Here is an 8,342-nt window from a genome sequence, read left to right as displayed (position 1 = left end):
ACACACTGTTTTGCAATGAAGGTCTACAGTAGCCTCAACAGCACTCTGTAGGTAGCACCATGGTGTAGCCGGAGGACAGCTAGTTTCCGTCCTCCTCTGGGTACATTGACTTCAAAACAAAACCTAGGAGGCTCATGGTTCTCACCCCCTTCCATAGACTTACACAGTAATTATGGCAACTTCCGGAGGACGTCCTCCAACCTATCAGAGCTCTTTCAGCATGAACTGACATGTTGTCCACCCAATCAAAGGATCAGATAATTAATCTAGTACTGAAAGCATAAAGTAGAGCTAGCTAGCACTGCAGTGCATAAAATGTGGTGAGTAGTTGACTCAAAGAGAGAGAAAGAAAATAGTTGAACAGTTTTGAACAAATTCATTTCTTCAAAAATTATGGCGAAGCAAGAGAGACAGAGAAAGCTAGCTATATTTCCTTATATTTTTTTTACTTTCACTTATTTAGCTAGCGAATGCAGCTATCTAGTTTAGTCTACTCAAACACCCGGCTCAAACAGAGCGGGATGCTTTGTTAGCTAGATGGCTGTGGCTATCCAACACTGGAAATCTTCCAAGTCAAGGTATAAGCTTTTGGTTTTATTAATTTATTGCCACCGGCGCCCTCTGGTGTAACTGCTAAACTGCTTGCTGACTGTACACTGTACTGCATGATTGTAGCTGGTTTACTAATGCGTTAGTTCTATTAGCTATGTTGACAATGATGTAGGCTGTGTGTAGTGGTTAGCGGTTATGATATGAAGATTTGGCTTAGAACGTTTTTTTCGCCTGGTCACAGACAGCTGATGTGTTGTGCACTGAAGTCCACAAACATGAGAGGAGGATATCTCGTAAATGCGAGAAGGAATTATACAACGAGCAAAGTGATCATGCTGTTTGTATGTGGCTGCTATGAATGTGAACTGTGTTTGCGTAATGATCAGGGGTGTCTTCAGGCGGTATTGAATGTGTCACTGTCTGTCACCTCGATTACTCAAATTTCTCTCGACCTGTGCACAAACGTTGTAAACTTTCATTCATAGGCTGGGTTGTAGAAACCTCATGATGGATATAGGGAAAATGTGAGTATCATGTAGTAGCCTAAACCTATCAATGTTACATTGTTGTACATCGATGTTACAATAAGCTGTAATAGAAATAAAGCCATGCTCATTTAAAAATGATCGTCCTCCCTAATCTTAAACGGAACCGACTGCCACTGATTTCCATACAGTTCATTCGGAAAGTATTCAGACCCTTTGACTTTATCCACATTTTGTTACGTTAAAGGGATAATGGTTTCCATGTGTTTGATACCATTCCATTCACTCCATTTCAGCCATTATTATGAGCCGTCCTCCCCTCATAAGCCTCCTGTGGTAATGGGGATAGATACGGTAAAGAGGTCAATGGAATGCACACCGTGGGGGATAGAAGTACTCTGGATTGGCACACATTCAACAAATCTGATCCAACAAAGTGGATATTTCTCAAATCTGTCATGATTGATGTGTATTGTAACAGGTCCACAATGTGGTTACTAAAATCCGATTTTGATATTTGGCTGTTTTCGCTGCATAACATTTAGAAGTTATCCCTTTTCAGGTTTAGAAAAAGTGACTGCTAAATGCTAACTCCTGTTCGTATAGCTAGTAGCATATAATATAATAATATGCCATTTAGCAGACGCTTTTATCCAAAGCGACTTACAGTCATGCGTGCATACATTTCTGTGTATGGGTGGTCCCGGGGATCGAACCCACTACCTTGGCGTTACAAGCGCCGTGCTCTACCAGCTGAGCTACAGAGGACCACAATACAGAAATTGGTGGTGGTAGTCAAAGTCATTTTTAACTGTAATGCAGTTGATTGATGACGATGACATGAACATGTATTGGGGTTGACATCCATACAAGCATTATACTCCGATTTTTACCTCAACATAGTGTGAAATAAACATATAAACAATAGCCTAAACGTAGGCTAATTTTGCTGGGGTGCAATGGGGAGATTCGGGATGGAGGTGGGAAAATGGTGCAGCCTTTTTCATTCATTTTATCTCGGCTGAGCTCCTATGTCAAGCACCGGGAAACGGACTCTAACATCTTAGAAGAGGTAAGGTCTTTTCTTTTCGTTTAGCTAGTTGCTTGTAATTAGCTGGATGGCTATAGCGATTAGCCCTGAAGTGGTGCGGTACAGACCAATTTATTGGATGCAGTATGACAGCTCCTCAAAGTGCAAGAAGTATGAGAAATGCTGACTTCTGCAGAGAGGCATTGCAGTAAATGCTTTACAGCCACTGCAGACATCGGATTGACCATGCAGAGCCTGTGAGGCGCACGTCATCGCCTTACAGAGCTTGATTTGGTCTCCGCAAGCCTCCGGAGGCTCCACAATTGTCTCACACCCTCCTTACAGAGCCTCCGGACCCCATTTTCGGATCAAGCATAAATTGGTTTTTATCCTCCTCCTGCAATCCCTAGTCAATCCTATTCATATGCCTTGTGCTGCAAAAGCGAATATCATTTCCAAAATACATTTCACTCCACTGTACAAAGGTTTTGTATCCCTACTTCGTGAGTTGTGTTGGTGGTTCTACCACAGGGTAGGTAGTGCGTCACGTGCAGTAGCCAAGGGCCACAGCTTGAAACTAGATGTAGTAAGACTGCCCCTGACAGTAGCCTCTCCACTACCAATACCCTTGCAGTGCCTCCTCATGGCAAAACATATGGTAACTAGCTAACTTACGACTCAGGATAAACTACTTGCGATCTTGCAGCAGCAGTTGGCCACAGAGGTGTAATGTGCATGTCCACTGGCATGTGGACATGCCCAACCACTGCCCCAACAGGGCGGCAGGTAGCTTAGTGGGTAAGAGCGTTGTGCCAGAAACCGAAAGGTCGCTGGTTCTAATCCCCGAGCCGACTAGTTGAAAAATCTGTTGATGTGCCCTTAAGCATGGCACTTAACCCTAATTGCTCTGGATAAGAGCGTCTGCTAAATGACTAAAATGTAAATGTTAATAGCCAGTTAAAGAGCTCCAAGCATCAAAGGGGGGAGTAGGACCCTGAGCTAAAATGGCCAACAGCAAATGTCAGGAGGATCTGTTCCCCCTGATTTACTCTTATGCTCCAGGACTTGGGGAGATTGAGGGAAAAAAGATGGTAACTGTTGCCCACTAGTTTTCCAATTGTAGAAAAAATAAATTTGATTCTTTATTCCTATTCTTATATCCATTGATATGCCTGGTTTCTATCAGTTATTCATGGAAATGCACCTGCGTCATGTAGGTAATTAGTCCAGACTCATTAAAGAGTAGGGTTATTGTAAGTACACATGTTGTATAAGGAAATTATTTATCTGCAAATAAACATGAAACTATGGTCAATAAATACAATGTTATATCAAAGGTCTAGACTGGATTGTATCAATACTAATATGTTGGGGTGTGGATAAGGCAATGGAGCTTAGATGTAAGAAGCGTGGGTTGTGCAATAAATTGGGTTTAGGTGCAAGTTTGCTGCCAAGCTGATGTGTTGCAATAAATGACTGTTTTGTTCATTTACAAGGACATGATATTCAGAAGATGTTGCCCTGCATCTCAATTTTTGTTTTAATCTATTTTAAGCCTGTCACGATCGTTACAGGATGAAGCGGACCAAGGCGCAGCGTGATATGCGTACATTCTTTTATTGCAGTACACAACACGAACCAAAACAAACGATACGTGAAGTCCTGGGTTGAACACAAAGCTTCCGGAACAAGATCCCACAATAAACTGTGCCAAACAGGCTGCCTAAGTATTGTCCCCAATCAGAGACAACAAGCTACAGCTGCCTCTGATTGGGAACCACCCTGGCCAACATAGATATACACGAACTAGAACACAACATAGAAAACTATAACATAGAAAAATCCACACCCTGGCTCAACATATAAGAGTCCCCAGAGCCAGGGCGTGACAGTACCCCCCCCCCCAAAGGTGCGGACTGCGACATTAGGCCACTGGGATGAATACACCTTTTCCCTCGAGAGGGTTTATAGCAAGATAGAGGAAGTGGTTCTTGCAGCTGACTAGCTTCCTGCAGTGGTGACCTACAGTGAGGGAAAAAAGTATTTGATCCCCTGCTGATTTTGTACGTTTGCCCACTGACAAAGACATGATCAGTCTATAATTTTAATGGTAGGTTTATTTGAACAGTGAGAGACAGAATAACAACAAAAAAATCCTGAAAAATGCATGTCAAAAATGTTATTAATTGATTTGCATTTTAATGAGGGAAATAAGTATTTGACCCCTCTGCAAAACATGACTTAGTACTTGGTGGCAAAACCCTTGTTGGCAATCACAGAGGTCAGACGTTTCTTGTAGTTGGCCACCAGGTTTGCACACATCTCAGGAGGGATTTTGTTCCATTTCTCTTTGCAGATCTTCTCCAAGTGAGGCTGACGTTTGGCAACTCAAACCTTCAGCTCCCTCCACATATTTTCTATGGGATTAAGGTCTGGAGACTGGCTAGGCCACTCCAGGACCTTAATGTGCTTCTTCTTGAGCCACTCCTTTGTTGCCTTGGCCGTGTGTTTTGGGTCATTGTCATGCTGCAATACCCATCCACGACCCATGTTCAATGCCCTGGCTGAGGGAAGGAGGTTCTCACCCAAGATTTGATGGTACATGTCCCCATCCATCATCCCTTTGATGCGGTGAAGTTGTCCTGTCCCCTTAGCAGAAAAACACCCCCAAAGCATAATGTTTCCACCTCCATGTTTGACAGTGGGGATGGTGTTCTTGGGGTCATAGGCAGCATTCCTTTAAAATGCAAATCAATTAATAACATTTTTGACATGCATTTTTCAGGATTTTGTTGTTGTTATTCTGTCTCTCACTGTTCAAATAAACCTACCATTAAAATTATAGACTGATCATTTCTTTGTCAGTGGGCAAATGTACAAAATCAGCAGGGGATCAAATACTTTTTTCCCTCACTGTATGTGCAGCAGCTGACCAGAATCCACCAGCAATCCTTCAGCAGCAGGTTCTGAATGACACGTTTTCCTGCGCTGTATGCAGAGGTGAGTGATCTCTGACCTTCTCAATGGCTGCCATAATGAAAGAAGTGTGTAGGTGTAACCGGTGTGAAATGGCTAGCTAGTTAGCGGTGCGCACTACTAGTGCTTCAATCGGTGACGTCACTCGCTCTGAGACCTTGAAGTAGTTGTTTCCCTTGCTCTGCAAGGGCCGCGGCTTTTGTGGAGCGACGGGTAACGGTGCTTCAAGGGTGACTGTTGTCGATGTGTGCAGAGGGTCCCTGGTTCAAGCCCAGGTAGGGGCAAGGAGAGGGACGGAAACAACACTGTTACATTGATGCTGTTGACCCGGATCACTGGTTTGCTGTGGAAAAGGGGGGTGAGTGTAACCGGTGTGAAATGGCTAGCTAGTTAGCGGTGCGCACTAGTAGTGTTACAATCGGTGACGTCACTCGCTCTGAGACCTTGAAGTAGTTGTTTCCCTTGCTTTGCAAGGGCCGTGGCTTTTGTGGAGCGACGGGTAGCGGTGCTTTGAGGGTGACTGTTGTCAATGTGTGCAGAGGGTCCCTGGTTCAAGCCCAGGTAGGGGCGAGGAGAGGGACGGAAGCAACACTGTTACATAGGCCACACTATAATATTTTCTAATTTACATTTAATTTAGCTGAGTGTCTTTGCACATCCAACAGGACATATGTTACACACATGTTTATCAGCATTAGAGGCAAGGACTATATAAAGTACAGTACTTTGCTCCCTGTGGAGCATAATGCAGCAACAAGCCCTTGCCATGCCTGATGGTCCTTGGCAACTTTTTCAGCTTCCCCCCCAAGACAGGCCCATGGTCTTCAAACCTTTGTGGTTGAATCAGAACTAGGGGTTAAAGTTTAAAGGACATCAAAACCATGTTGTCCTGACTAATTTGGTAGGGACAAATCATTCACTAAACCTCAACTAAATCGTGTCATAAATAAGGTGGAAATCGAGCAAGTTGAGGAGACTAAACTGCTTGGAGTAACCTTGGATTGTAAACTGCAATGGTCAAAACATATTGATGCAACAGTAGCTAAAATGAGGAGAGGTCTGTCCATAATAAAGCGCTGCTCTGCCTTCTTAACAACACTATCAACAAGGCAGGTCCTACAGGCCCTAGTTTTGTCACACTAGGACTACTGTCCAGTCGTGTGGTCAGGTGGTCAGAGGGACTTTGGAAAATTACAATTGGCCCAGAGCAGGGCAGCACAGCTGGCCCTTAAATGTTCACAGAGAGCTAACATTAAAGATATGCATGTCAATCTCTCCTGGCTCAAAGTAGAGGAGAGATTTACTTCATCACTACTTGTATTTGTGAGAAGTATTGATGTGTTGAATGCACCGAGCGGTCTGTTTAACTACTAGCACACAGCTCAGACACCCATGCATACCCCACAAGTCTCTTCACAGTCCCCAAGTCCAGAACAGACTATGGGAGGCACACAGTACTAAACTCAGCAAAAAAAAAGAAACGTTCTCTCACTGTGAACTGTGTTTATTTTCAGCAAACTTAACATGTGTAAATATTTGTATGAACATAAGATTAAACAACTGAGACATAAACTGAACAAGTTCCACAGACATGTGACTAACATAAATTGAATAAAGTGTCCCTGAACAAAGGGGTGGTCAAAATCAAAAGTAACAGTCAGTATCCGGTGTGGCCACCAGCTGCATTAAGTACTGCAGTACATCTCCTCCTCATGGACTGCACCAGATTTGCCAGTTCTTGCTGTGAGATGTTACCCCACTCTTCCACCAAGGCACCTGCAAGTTCCCAGACATTTCTGGGGGGAATAGCCCTAGCCCTCACCCTCCGATCCAACAGGTCCCAAACGTGTTCAATGGGATTGAGATCCGGGCTCTTCGCTGGCCATGGCAGAACACTGACATTCCTGTCTTGCAGGAAATCACGCACAGAACGAGCAGTATGGCTGGTGGCATTGTCATGCTGGAGGGTCATGTCAGGATGAGCCTGCAGGAAGGATACCACATGAGGGAGGAGAATGTCTTCCCTGTAACGCACAGCGTTGAGATTGCCTGCAATGACAACAAGCTCAGTCCGACGATGCTGTGACACACCGCCCCAGACCATGACGGACCCTCCACCTCCAAATCGATCCCGCTCCAGAGTACAGGCCTCGGTGTAACGCTCATTTCTTCGACGATAAACGCGAATCCGACCATCACCCCTGGTGAGACAAAACCGCGACTCGTCAGTGAAGAGCACTTTTTGCCAGTCCTGTCTGGTCCAGCGACGGTGGGTTTGTGCCCATAGGTAACGTTGTTGCCAGTGATGTCTGGTGAGGACCTGCCTTACAACAGGCCTACAAACCCTCAGTCCAGCCTCTCGTGAACAGTCTGAGCACTGATGGAGGGATTGTGCATTCCTGGTGTAACTTGGGCAGTTGTTGTTGCCATCCTGTACCTGTTCCGCAGGTGTGATGTTCGGATGTACCGATACTGTGCAGGTGTTGTTACGTGGTCTGCCACTGCGAGTACGATCAGCTGTCCGTCCTGTCTTCGGCGTCTCACAGTACGGACATTGCAATTTATTGCCCTGGCCACATCTGCAGTCCTCATGCCTCCTTGCAGCATGCCTAAGGCACGTTCACGCAGATGAGCAGGGACCCTGGGCATCTTTCTTTTTGTGTTTTTCAGAGTCAGTAGAAAGGCCTCTTTAGTGTCCTAAGTTTTCATAACTGTGACCTTAATTGCCTTCCATCTGTAAGCTGTTAGTGTCTTAACGACCGTTCCACAGGTGCATGTTCATTAATTGTTTATGGTTCATTGAACAAGCATGGGAAACAGTGTTTAAACCCTTTACAATGAAGATCTGTGTAGTTATTTTGATTTTTACAAATTATCTTTGAAAGACAGGTTCCTGAAAAAGTGACGTTTCTTTTTTTTGCTGAGTTTACATAGAGCCATGACTACATGGAAATCTATTCCACATCAAGTAACTCATGCAAGCAGTAAAATCTGATTTTTAAAAATACACCTTATGGAACAGCGGAGACACACAGAACATACGCACTATACACACACGATTTTATGTTGTAAATATGTGGTAGAGTAGTGGGCTGAGGGCACACACTTAATGTGTTGTGAAATCTGTTGTGTAATGTAATGTTCTTAATTGTATATAACTGCCTTAATTTTGCTGGACCCCAGGAAGAGTATCTGCTGCCTTTGCAGCAGCTAATGGGGAGCCATAATAAATACTAAAGGCCAGTTGATAGTAGGCTAAGCAAAGTATTTCACTCAGATACCAGATCATAGACATAGCA

Source organism: Coregonus clupeaformis, chromosome 15, assembly GCF_020615455.1.
Source record: "Coregonus clupeaformis isolate EN_2021a chromosome 15, ASM2061545v1, whole genome shotgun sequence".
Lineage (NCBI taxonomy): Eukaryota > Metazoa > Chordata > Actinopteri > Salmoniformes > Salmonidae > Coregonus > Coregonus clupeaformis.
This window is presented reverse-complemented; position numbering follows the sequence as displayed.